The sequence below is a fragment of the Dendrobates tinctorius genome, unplaced genomic scaffold, assembly GCF_039654945.1.
Source record: "Dendrobates tinctorius isolate UK_male_01 unplaced genomic scaffold, ASM3965494v1 ptg000116l, whole genome shotgun sequence".
NCBI lineage: Eukaryota > Metazoa > Chordata > Amphibia > Anura > Dendrobatidae > Dendrobates > Dendrobates tinctorius.
Window position 1 is genome coordinate 43,218,056 of NW_027361784.1, and position 13,718 is coordinate 43,231,773.

The window sequence follows — 13,718 nt, forward strand, 5'->3', positions numbered from 1 at the left end:
AGAAACTGTAATTCCTCCAGTGTGGTGAGAATCTCCCTAGTGGCCAGGGCATCTTTCACATGGTCAGCCAGCCCTCTCCAAAATAACGGGATGAGAGCTTTATCCGGCCACTCTAGTTCAGAAGCTAGAGTCCGGAAGCGGATGGCAAAGTGACTGACCATGGACGAGCCCTGCTTCGAAGTCAGCAATTGGAGCGCTGTGTCATTGGTAACCTGGGGTCCCATAAAAACCTGCCTCAGGGTGCTCAGGAACCGCGGAGCACTCTGTACCACTTAATCATTGCGCTCCCAGAGTGGCGTGGCCCACTCCAACGCCCTGTCCGACAGGAGGGATACTATGAACCCCACCTTAACCCACTATGAGGGAAAACGTGCAGCTAGGAGCACCAGGTGTATAGCACACCAGCTCACAAATCCCCTACAAGACTTAGACTCACCAGAAAATTTGTCTGGCAGCGGGAGGCGGGATAATGTCGGAACAGGAGCGGCAGTGGACAAACTAGTTGCCACCAGGCTAGCGGCCCGAACAGCTGCTGCGGCAACATCCACGGCTGAGGCTGTGCACTCAAGAGCCGCAACCTGCCCTCCAGCTGCTGGATGTCCCACTGCAGTCGCTGTTCATCTGCCATTACTAACCAGACCCTGGTGCTAGTATAATGTTAGGGCTGGCGGAATGCACCAAATAATAAAATAATAGTAAGGTGCGTTCGCAGCCCAGGGTCCACCGTGCAGGGGTGGTAAACTGCTGCTTAGTAATGGCGGAAGTATAAAGCGGTGTACAACAGGTCACACGTAGGTTAACGTCACCCAGTGTGAACAGAAGCGAACTCTGTTTATTCACAGAGCCGCGCTACCGCAGAACATAAATGCCGGTGCCTGTTTAGCTCACAGAGCCCGGCCACGGAGCGCACAGGAAGCGATCACAGAACTCTGCCCCAAGGACACGGGGTCAGAGTCCCTATAAACCTCCTGAGCATGCGACGTCGCACCTGCAGATGCCACAATAGATGCTGACTATGGAATGTCGATCACGTGCACCATGGCGTGCCGAGCCACAGGTGGACACTGATGCCTGTCTCAGACTCTGTTCTACCTACACCTAAGCCTGGGCGCTTAACAGGCTAGGCTGCACAACACATGCATACCAAGGGTAGGGGTTTCTTAATGAGTCTTTCACCAGAGACATTCATACATGCATATGACACTCACTCCTCATAGTCTGATCATGCATACCAAGTGTAGGGGTTTCTTAATGAGTCATTCACCAGAGACATTCATACATACATACGACACTCACTCCTCATAGTCTGATAATGCAGTCTATACTAGCGCATGGCCGAGCGGCCATGCAAGCATTTTATGGCTGTGTTCTTCCGGGACCTTCCTGACCTTTCTGATGGTCCAATCCGAGCTGGAGAAGGACCTGAGCATGTGACCTCCGATCTCCAATGAGAGATCGTGCCATGGGCAAGCTCAGTAGACCGAAAGGAGGACTTAGTCCCTGGAGTAGCTCGCTGCTGACCAGCATATGTTTCTGTAGCTGTACCAGAGGTGGCAGCAGCAACCAAACCCACAGAGCTGGTTTGAGCAGAGCGCCGGGGTCGACAAGTCTGCTGAGCAGGCTCCTCTGCGGCTGAAGAGGAATGGGAGACTGCCGGTTGCAAGGCTCGGGATTCCTGCTGTTCAGCGACAGGAACCCGACATCTAACAGAGAACAGTGGTAGATAAGCGGCATTTAAATTACATCTCTCCTATTTGTGGATCAATCTGTCTTGCAGATATGAAATAAGGATCCTCACTGTGGTACAGACAAGCAGCAAGGAATTATATAGCAGTAGTGAGCAGTGTAGCTGTGAATCCAGCACCGAAGTGAGTTAAAACACAACTCTGCTTGTGTCTGTTTCTTCTCAACCCTATAAACATCAACAGATAGCTTTAATCTAAGCCTTGAGTGGTTTAACAATCTATCTTGTTTTGACCAAGACTTGTTAGAGCACTATTTTAGTATAAATGATGAGTGTAGGGGTGAGGGGGAGGAGAAAAGTGACAGATAAGAGACACTTGAAGGAGATCTCTTCTATTTGTGAGTCAATCTGTATTTCAGCTATGGAATAAGGATCCCTGCCACATCTTTTCCTTAGGGGCAGTAAAAAGTAAAATAAATTGGAATCAACAATCCTTAAAAATGTAATAGAAACTTAACATATTCTTGTCAGGCTAATATATGATTCTCCAGGTCGGGACTTCATGGCAAACAAGTCAGGAATAAGTTTTTATTAATAATTACACAAATTACTAAAAGGAAAAATTATCCTGTGAAATAGCTGGGCTAACAAGGAGCTGTGATGACATCCATCTTGGTGGCATCTGCCATGCTTTCCGCATCCGACTTATTATTAAAGATTAAACAAATTATCCTACTCCTCATCCCAATCATCATCACCCTGATCCTCATTATCATCATCACTTTGTCTTCTAAATAACCATGACAGATGAGACAGATCTTCTATTCATCCGCCCTAAGTCACAGCATAACCTGTCCTGTCTGTGTACATGGACATTATATGACTTGTAGCCTGAAATTATTGCAAGTTTTCCCTTCTACTTGCTCTATCTCTAATTTTAATCTGTCTCTGAGCCAATCAGTAGAGACTAGCTAACCTGATGTCTCTTATACACAGCAAACATTTGTAGAATACGTTGAGATGCTGCAACTTTCATGACCTTACACATCAGTACTGAGCATTGCAGCTGTGAATCAAGCTCTGGTGAGATTAAACTCTGACTAGATTGCAACTGTAAATTAAGCTTATCTGACATGAAACACCGAGTAGAAAACATCAGCACTGGTGTGTGAGTGTATATGTTTCCACATTACTCTCCCCTTTCTGTCTCCCATAGGCTTTAATAGGTAGCTGTAATCTGATCCTTCAGTGATATATGAAAACCTCAAAAAGAGGAAAAAATCCTGCAAAAAATTCAGATACAAACCAGACAGGCCTAAATGCATCTGTACTAATCCAGGGTGCAGCGGACCCAAGTAAAATGGCAGCTGCACAGGTGCATAAATACCAAATGAAACAGCCAGCCTACAATCAGGGATTGGCTGTGTGGTACACCAGTGCAGAAGAAATAATCCGCATGTGGCAGTGTTCACACAGGGAATGCAGGGCTTCTGGCTCACAACCTCTTAGTAACACCATATAGGGGGGCTGCCCAGTGCCAACTAGAATGCATCCTGTGTGAACAGAGGCCACAAGTTTGCAGAACCATTTGGGCCCAACTGCACCCTGAAAGAAATATAAAAAGTGCACAAAAAACATATCAATATATGTAAGGTATTGGTTGATATAAAGGCCTTAATGCGGAAGCTGCAGACGCATTTAGGCCTGTGTGTTGTGTGTATCTGAATTTTTTGGAGCATTTTTTCCTGTTTTTCAGGTTTTCATGTTAGAGAAGGACTGACAAGTGTAAAGAACTTTGACGCAGTTTGCCAGCTTCCGTATTAAGGCCTTAATATCAACCAATACCTTACATATATTGATATGTTTTTGTGCACTTTTTATATTTCTTTCAGGGTGCAGTTGGGCCCAAATGGTTCTGCAAACTTGTGGCCTCTGTTCACACAGAATGCACTCTAGTTGGCACTGGGCAGCCAACCCTGTATTAAGTGCAGATGCATTTAGGCCTGTCTGGTTTGTACCCTCAGTGATATAGTAGTGCATTTTCTTTTAACCAGGACAGAATAGCATCTTTTAATTGTGAATGATGAGTTTATGAGGCAGAAAGAGGACAAAAATAACTCAACAGGAGGAAGAAGCATATTTTTCTGATGAGATGTCTTTATAATATTTCCTGTATTAATACTGTTTAAATGTTGCTTGGGGGTTAATGTCAGTTTTTCCCCGCTGGTAATCCGGTGTAATTGCAGTGCTGCTGGGTCAGCTGATGTGGGTGGTGACCACGCCCTCCATCATTTAAAAGGTCACCTGATGCATTAACTGACTGTCGGTGATAGAATTTCTCTATTGAGACCAGCCTAGCAGTGGCAGCTTTCTGGTGTCTACTGTTTCTGGAGTTTGGAGTCCGGCTTCTGTGTCATCTGCGGTGTGGAGCTTGGCAGCGGAGTCTGGAACCTAAGTGTGGTGTTTTCTCCTCATCCCCTTTCATGTTTGTCACTGTCCCCTGTGTATTCTATCTGCAGTGGTGAGGCTAATGTCCCTTGCCGGCCAGTGCACTAGCCAGGGTAGTGTGAGGTGACAGCGAGGGACGAGGCATCCTGATGGCGGTGGGGGGAAGGACCCACTTAAGGCGTTAGGGGAGTGCAGGGGAGGCTCAGGCTTGAGCTCAGGTGGTGACCTCATTTCCCTATCAGTAGGGCCTTCCTCTCCCCAATAACAACCCATTGTGTGTGTATTGTGCCATCCGCTGACCAACCACCCATTGGGTCGTGTTAAAAGTGTCTGCTACCATTTGAAAAGAAGCACAAAAAGAAAGCACAGAATAACAAATGTGCAAAAATACCCTGCAGTAAAAAATATGACAATAATCTGCAAGCGCTGGTAAAAAGATGACAACAAATACAGGGTATTTAGTCTATACTTTTTTTTGCAAAAAGCGCCTAGGAAGCGCCTGTCTTAATCCTGTTCATTTAGACACTGTTCATATGTTCAGGTTTTAAATACATTAGATAGGGACTGCTCCATTAAGGGTTACCTTGACAAGGTGGAGTGGCTTGGTATACACTTTTTTGCAAAAAAAGTATCGACTAAATAGCCTGTATTTGTTGCCATCTTTTTACCAGCACTTGCTGATTATTGTCATATTTTTTACTGCGGGGTATTTTTGCACATTTGTTATTCTGTGCTTTCTTTTTGTGTTTCAGTCAGTGGGTGGTGTGAACACTGTCCGACCGACTTGTTCACATTTGTGCATGTCACATGTGTTTTTAATCCATTTGAAAAGTAGGTTCATGTTCTAACCATATTTTCATTGGTTCAATTTATATAAAATAAAAAAATGAATCAACTTACAGACTTTGCCAAAAAATTATTACCGTTTTGTGTACACAGCTAAGTAAATTCATATGTATCAGAAATGCCTCTGGATTTTAATGGCTTGACAAGAAAGCTGGATTTATAGTACCCTCTGCTGGAGTTCTTCACTTTTTCCTGCCTTACCCTTTGCCATACTACAAGGACTTATTTTCACATGAGGGATTCCTTCGCTCCGTGAGTGAGTTGATTGATTTTTCTATTGGACTACAGTTAGGTCCATATATATTTGGACAGAGACAACATTTTTCTAATTTTGGTTCTAGACATTACCACAATGAATTTTAAACAAAACAATTCAGATGCAGTTGAAGTTCAGACTTTCAGCTTTCATTTGAGGGTATCCACATTAAAATTGGATGAAGGGTTTAGGAGTTTCAGCTCCTTAACATGTGCCACCCTGTTTTTAAAGGGACCAAAAGTAATTGGACAGATTAAATAATTGTAAATAAAATGTTCATTTCTAGTACTTGGTTGAAAACCCTTTGTTGGCAATGACTGCCTGAAGTCTTGAACTCATGGACATCACCAGTCGCTGTGTTTCCTCCTTTTTGATGCTCTGCCAGGCCTTCACTGCGGTGGTTTTCAGTTGCTGTTTATTTGTGGGCCTTTCTGTCTGAAGTTTAGTCTTTAACAAGTGAAATGCATGCTCAATTGGGCTGAGATCAGGTGACTGACTTGGCCATTCAAGAACATTCCACTCCTTTGCTTTAATAAACTCCTGGGTTGCTTTGGCTTTATGTTTTGGGTCATTGTCCATCTGTAGTATGAAACGACGACCAATCAGGTTGGCTGCATTTGGCAGGATCTGAGCACATAGTATGGCTCTGAAGACCTCAGAATTCATTCGGCTGCTTCTGTCCTGTGTTACATCATCAATAAACACTAGTGACCCAGTGCCACTGGCAGCCATGCATGCCCAAGCTATCACACTGCCTCCGCCGTGTCTTACAGGTGATGTGGTATGCTTTGGATCATGAGCTGTACCACGCCTTCGCCATACTTTTTTCTTTCCATCATTCTGGTAGAGGTTGATCTTGGTTTCATCAGTCCAAAGAATGTTCTTCCAGAACTGTGCTGACTTTTTTAGATTTTTTTAGCAAAGTCTAGTCTAGCCTTTTGATTCTTGATGCTTATGAGTGGCTTGCACCGTGCAGTGAACCCTCTGTATTTACTTTCATGCAGTCTTCTCTTTATGGTAGATTTGGATATTGATACGCCTACCTCCTGGAGAGTGTTGTTCACTTGGTTGGCTGTTGTGAAGGGGTTTCTCTTCACCATCGAGACTATTCTACGATCAACCACCACTGTTGTCTTCCGTGGGCGCCCAGGTCTTTTTGCATTGATGAGTTCACTAGTGCTTTCTTTCTTTCTCAGGATGCACCAAACTGTAGATTTTGCCACTCCAAATGTTGTAGCAATTTCTTAGATGGGTTTTTTCTGTTTTTACAGCTTAAGGATGGCTTGCTTCACCTGCATGGAGAGCTCCTTTGACCGCTGGTTTCCTTCTCAGCAAAACCTTCCAAATGCAAGCACCACACCTCAAATCAACTCCAGGCCTTTTATCTGCTTAATTGAGAAGGGATTGCCCACACCTGTCTATGAAATAGCCTTGGAGTCAATTGTCCAATTACTTTTGGTCCCTTTAAAAGCAGGGTGGCACATGTTAAGGTGCTGAAACTCCTAAACCCTTCATCCAATTTTAATGTGGATACCCTCAAATGAAAGCTGAAAGTCTGAACTTCAACTGAATCTGAATTGTTTTGTTTAAAATTCATTGTGGTAATGTCTAGAACCAAAGTTTGAAAAATGTTGTCTCTGTTCAAATATATATGGACCTAACTGTATATGTAGCCATAGTTACAGACTACAAACAAACCTTTTGTAGTCTGATGGTCCATTCCACCCATTCCCTGCTTCTTGCTAATCAAGACTCCGTGAAAGTGAAAAGCTAGCATGGCTCAGTGATTGCTAATGTGTCTCTACTTTTGGCAGCAATTGTTGATTATAATATGCCGTTGTCACCCTATGGATGCTATTATGACCTGACTGATACTCGTTCATGAGCAATTAGTTAACAAGTGTTTGTCATATCTGTCGATGCTATTGATCTTCCACCAACAGAGATTATGATGGCAGCGTTCCCAAGACAAAACAGGAATGCTTGGCCAAACAAGTGCTCCTCTGTTCTGGACAACTGATCCAAGTGAGCATTGGCCGGACAATTGGCCAAAGCATTATTCAGTGGGCAGCGATCTAATGCATATGGCCAGCTTTCGGATAGGCAATTAACTTCCAGCAAAATGACTGGCCATCTCCTGCAGGCTCATAGATGATAAATGGAGACATGGCACTTATGTGTGACAATTAATCCTTTCAAATGGAACAATTCAGGGTCTCATTCTTGAGATTTTTGTGGGTCCCAAATGAATTGCTAAGTTTGGACAACCCCATTCTTTAGCGTTCTCAAATAATATGCTATATTTTTTAATGAATTTCTCTAATACTGTCATATTTCTTTCAATAACTGCGGCTTGCACTTGTCTGATTGACTGGTATTAATATTTGTAGTGGCTGCACCGGAACATATAGTATGAATGCGCATCAGGACACATTCATGTGTGACATTTACCCAGCAATGTAGCACAAATGCACAAAACATGCTCAGTACACATCAGTCCCTGGAACCTCTCTGGGAGAAAGACCAAAAACCTCATTGATGAACACCGGCCATTTTCAAATTTGTTGAAAATGAGACAATGAAAGTTACTGGAGTGTAACCTCCGTCATAAGGGACCAGGACAAGAAATGAGACGATGGGGAAAATGATGTGGATGGGGTCGGCGCTCTTATGATGAGATTCTTTGAGTTGTATATTGCAAATACCATACAGAACAATGAATCCCACATCCTAAATATTCTAGCACTTCACTTTAACTTCCATCACGATGCCCACACAACCAAGCAGTGCTGCAATAAATCCTACTCTTCTGTAAGAAGACAGTACAGCAGCATTGACTGAATTTTTAGATATTAAGTCTTTTCACACTAAACTATGAATCTGCCTGCTGAGCTCTTCCTGCTCTATAAGAGTTTGTTAGGAGTCTCCACTAGAGATGGGCGAACCCGAATAGTAAAGTTCGGCATCCGTGCCGAACACCCATTGTTCGGGCGTGGACACCGAACACGAACTTCACCAGGAAGTCTGTGTAACTGTTCGTGTTCAGCTGCCCGAACAACGGATGTTTGTCGCACTGTCATGTGCATGACAAAGTGGCAAACACCGCTTCTGATCGGCGGTGAAATCATCCCCGCCGGTCAGAGAGCCGTGGTTCCCACGCTGTCAAAACAGAGCATGAGCGCTCAGCTATGATCAAAGGTATAAAGCTTAACTTCAGTTAAAGGTGTCAGCTGATGGAACTACTGATCTCATCATCTGACACCTACTGCCGCTAATAACAGTGAGAGCAGGAGTGGCGGATGGGAGTATTCATCAGCTGCTCCTGCGCTGTAAATAAAAAATATATTTCTGCTAACCAGCCAGGCAAAACTCACAGCTGGGGGCTGCAACCCTCAGCTATCAGCTTCAGCAAGGCTTGTTATCAAGAATAGAGGGGTCCCTATGCCTTTTTTAAAATTATTTAAGTAAATAATTAAGAAAATGGCTTGGAGTCCCCCCATTTTTGACAACCAACCTTGCTAAAGCAGACAGCTGGGGGCTGGTATTCTCAGGCTGGTAAGGATCCATGGCCCCTCCTAGCCTAAAAATAGCACCCCGCAGCTGCCCAGAAAAGGCACATCTATTAGATGCGCCAATTCTAGCGCTTTGCTCAGATTTTCTTACCCACTTGCCCTCTAGGGGGGTCAAGTGGAGTGATAGTTGGGGGGGTTAATGTCACCTTTGTATTTTCCGGTGACATCAAGCCCCGAGGTTCGTAATGGAGAGGCATGATAAACAAGAAAAAACTGCGATCAAAAGATTCCAATACTACATAAAGTATGCAAAAACCTAATATTTTATTGAATACAACGGTAGCAGGAGGGGAAGGGGTTCACCAAATAGCACATGTTGAAAAAAGGACGCTCACAGGAACATCATAATAATCATTCTATTAATAATACATGCATGTGTCCATTCTCAAAAGAGCAGCGCGCGTTTCGGCTGACTATGCCTTTCTTAAGTGCATAGAAAGGCATAGTCAGCCAAAATGCACGTTGGGGGTGGACGCTCCTGGACAGATTCCTGCTTACTAATCTGGTAATGTCATATCAGGGTGATTAATTATTATCTATGTGGACATTATATGTTATTGCTTCTTAGGCCATGTGGGATATGTGCAATATCTTTTATTAGAGGAATACTGTTTGAAATGCATTCCCACTTGTGCTCTTTTGAGAATGGACACAGGCATGTATATATTAATAGAATGATTATTATGATGTTCCTGTGAGCGTCCTTTTTTCAACATGTGCTATTTGGTGGACCCCTTCTTCTACTGCTACCGTTGTATTCAATAAAATATCTGATTTTTGCATACTTTATGTAGTATTGGAATTTTTTTATCACAGTTTTTTCTTGTTTATCATGGTTTCCTTGTGCGCTTTTTCCAGCATTATGTCCTTATTATAAATTTACACCTTTGATAGTTTTAGATTTTGTTGGTGTGATGTATTTCATGAGGTGTTTACTTTAGTAATGGAGAGGCGTAAGATGCCCCCATTACTAATCCCATAGTCACATTGTATAAAAACACAGACACCAAGAGTAAAGTCCTTTAATTGAAAAAATGATGCAGACTCCTTTAATAATCTCGATTATACCTTAATTACAACTTCGCCTTATTCCTTTGAAGCCCTCGTTCTTCTGTAATAAACCTAGAGTAATAAAGCAACAATACCTGTCTGTCGTTCTGTCCCATGCCATTATCCATGTCTGGGGGCTATTTAGTTTTCAACCTGGACAGTGCCAAGATGCGACTGTCCAGGTTGAGAACCACCGGTGACTGAACTGCTGCGAGCGAAGCGTCAGTGACTAACGGTGACGTCACTGAGGCTGCATTCCCAGCTGGGCTGAACTGCGCTGACCTCGGTGAAATCCCCGCCAGCACCATGAGAGGACCAGGTTTTCAGGTTCAGATTCAGAGTTCAGGTCCTGTCCATACTTTATGGTTTAGGGCCTGGCTGCACAAGGGCCAAGGACACGGGCTAAATTTCAACTATACCAGAAGGGAAGAGTGACCCGGCTTCATACAGTTTCACATCAATACTACTACACAGGAACAATAGGGATTGCTCAGGCACCTTCCTAATGGGGAGCGTATCTTTTATACTGTAAACTTCCAGCTATTGGCTGGGAGCATTCACAATGTGTGCATGCTGCCCCCCTTAAGATCAGTGGAGCTTGCATGCTTGTGTGAAATAGGCACGCTGCCTGAAGTCAGTGCGCAAGAAGCAGGGATACATGCCAAGCAAGTGGGAGGTGACTGCGGAGCTGCGGCGGTGAATATGTCAGAAGGGGAAAGAGAGCATTGCAGGGGTGCTTGCACTAGCTTTACAGCTGTTATTTTTACATAGAGTGCTCTCTTTTATATATTGTGCTGTCCCTTAGTATATAGGGTCTACTCTTGTGATATATAATACTGTCTCTTATTAAATTGTGTCCTCTCTTGTTATGTGTAGAGTAGAGTATATAGAGTCTTCTCTTCTTAAATATAGAGCTGTTCCTAATTAAAATATAGTGTCCTCTACTGTTAAGTATATTGCTGTACCTGATTAAATGATGTCCTCTCTTGTTATGCATAGTGCTATACATTTGCATATAGGGTCTTCGCTCGTTATACATATATAGCGCTGTCCATTCTCTCCTATTATGTTTATCGCTATCAATTATTTAATAGTATTCTCTCTTGTTATGTAAAGTATCGTCCCTTATTACATAATAACTTCTATTGATGCAAATACCACTGTTTCCTATTCCTTACATGTGCATCAGAGTACCTGTGTGTTCATATCGTAACCTATGACATGACCTCCCAAAAACATCATGTCACACGATGCGTCAGGTGTTGAGGGGCCCACTCACACTAAACTGCAAGGGGCTCTGGCTCAATCTATCCCTGACTTAACCCTTAATCTGTCCCTGAGTGCCTAGCTCGGTTAGATCCATTGGTTCCATTAAGAATGAATGGAGCAGCAGTGTGCATGATCTCGGGATCGGTCAGGTTACCCAGTGTAAGACCGCTAGCATTTGGGACGTCATCCCACTGTCCCACAGATATGGGATAATGTCCAAACTTGAGATAATTTTTTTAACCTAAAGCATAACTAGTCTTTCTAGCAAAAAAAAATATTTCTACTTATTAGAATCCGGGCTCACGTACACAATGCATAGAAGCATTGAAATAGCAGCATTACATTGTGACACAGTACACGCCCGGTGAGATGAATGGCTGTTTTTGAGCATTGCTTAGACTTCATTTGGAAATATTATTGTAAAGAGGTGTCGTATTTAGAGTCCGGATTTCATCACTTGCTCGCAGAGCGATTTTCATAAAAAGTCTGTGTCTAATTTTCTGCAGCACTGGTTTGCTAAATTGAAAGAATGCAATTACATGTACCTTTGTAAATGTATTCATGACTGGTGAATACTAAGAGAAGGAGGATCTATGATTGCCGATGCAACCTGATTTGCATGTTTGCCACGGCTGCTCCTGCAATGAAGTTTTAGTTAAAATGAAAAAAAACAAACAAACAACAAATTAGGGTTTTTAAATGCATTACAGAGGAAGCAAATCTAAACAAGCTTTTATTGGTGATTGAAATAATGCGATGTCGGGTGCATTAACAGCAAATGAACATCTATGCTTGTCCACACATAATGCGCCATCTCTATATGCAAATAAAAGTTGGGATATGTTTTGCATAAGTCATTTCTTTTCAAATACTGAAAACTGGAACAATCCTTCAAATATGAAAATTCTTAAAGATTACAAATTAATTAGCTCTGCTAAGTTTTAAGCGCAGAACCCCTCCCTACCATCGGGTGTGCTGTTGAGAAGTAACTATTTCTAAAAGCCACACAAAGGCGTTTCATTCATTCTCACGCTATTAATTATTAAAAATGCATGCAGAGAAATGTCTTTGAAATTATTATTACTCCGAGGGGGTTACCAAAGGGTTGCAGAACCTATCCCCTCTCTTCACTGTAGTTGAAGAGCACTTATTTTATTGCTTATTTTTCATTTTCTCATGAGGCCTCGAATTATCAATACATTTCAAAATATATACCACTTTTAAAAACGTATCTATATTTCTATCTATCTATGGCCATATTTTCAGGACAGGCCATAGAGTTAAAGCACTACTGATCAGACAAAAAAAAATAACATCCCTGTGTAATCCCCTTTATTGGAGTCTGTCACATATATACTTCTCAGCACGTGATGTGGAGTGTGCATGCAAGGGTTAATTTACCTCCTCTCACTTAATCCAACACTTGACCTCTGTTCTAGGCTGTAAAGTGAATATAAATCACACCCTGACATATTCAGCGCGCCCTGATTTCTTAACGCTCTGCCACCACTCATCAAACATACGGGGTGATGAGTCCCCAAAATATGTCACTGTGGACAATCAGTAGGTGGCACACTCTCTTAAAGGCTATGGAATCTTTAGAGCGTACAAGGATCAAACTTATTAAAGATTTTAATCTTTCATATAAAAAATATACAGTGCTTACAATAAAAGATATAAAAAGATTAAAAAAAAGACAAAGGTAGAAATAACAGAATTACCTATTGTTCTTCTGTTTCTTTGGGGGAAGGAGAAAATGAATTATGGACAACAAGCAGCATCGGCGGCCCCAACATGTGAACAAATTTATTTTGTGAAATCCAGCTTTTTATAGTCTTGACCATAGGCTCATATTTCCAGGATCACCCGGATAGGACTGTTTAAACATTGCAGTTTGTGGTTGGACAGTAAGCTAAGGGGCTTGCATTTAATGTGTCCTGCTTCTCCCCTACTCCTCTCTATACAGTAAGTAGGAAGCATCCTGCCCTCTTACAGATAATTTTCTAACTACTTTGAAGATCGGAGTCCAGGAGCCGAGGTGTCATGCATGACACGTCTCAGTATTCTTCCAAGAAACCCCTCCTGTGGTCCTGAGTTTCTGCAATAAGAGTAGGAATATGTTAAGTCCTTTGTGTAGAGACAACATGTGGTTGCAGCCTTAACTAGTTATTTTACTATTATAGTTTCCCTTTTAATTATAGTTTCCCTTTCCTTCACAGAGTCCATTTCTTTTTTTATGATTTCTTGGCCTAGACCTTCATGATGACTTCTTTTGCCACAACTCAATTATGCTCGTAAATGTCCATTTTTCTTTTTTTTATGTGTTTCCTAAGGACATGGATAGAATGACTTGGTTGAAAATTGTCTAAATTAATACAGACCACAGACCAAAGACCCAAAATTAAATTGAAGGCACAAAATTAAGAGTTTACCTTTCAAAGGAGGTAGCAACTAAATTACATATCTAGATAAAAAATGTCAGTAAAAGAGACCGCTAGAAAGCCAAAAAGTAAAAAGGTCCACATTTATAACACCCCTTAAAAGGCAATCTGTCACCCCATTTTTGGCCTATAAGATGTAGCCACTACCATCA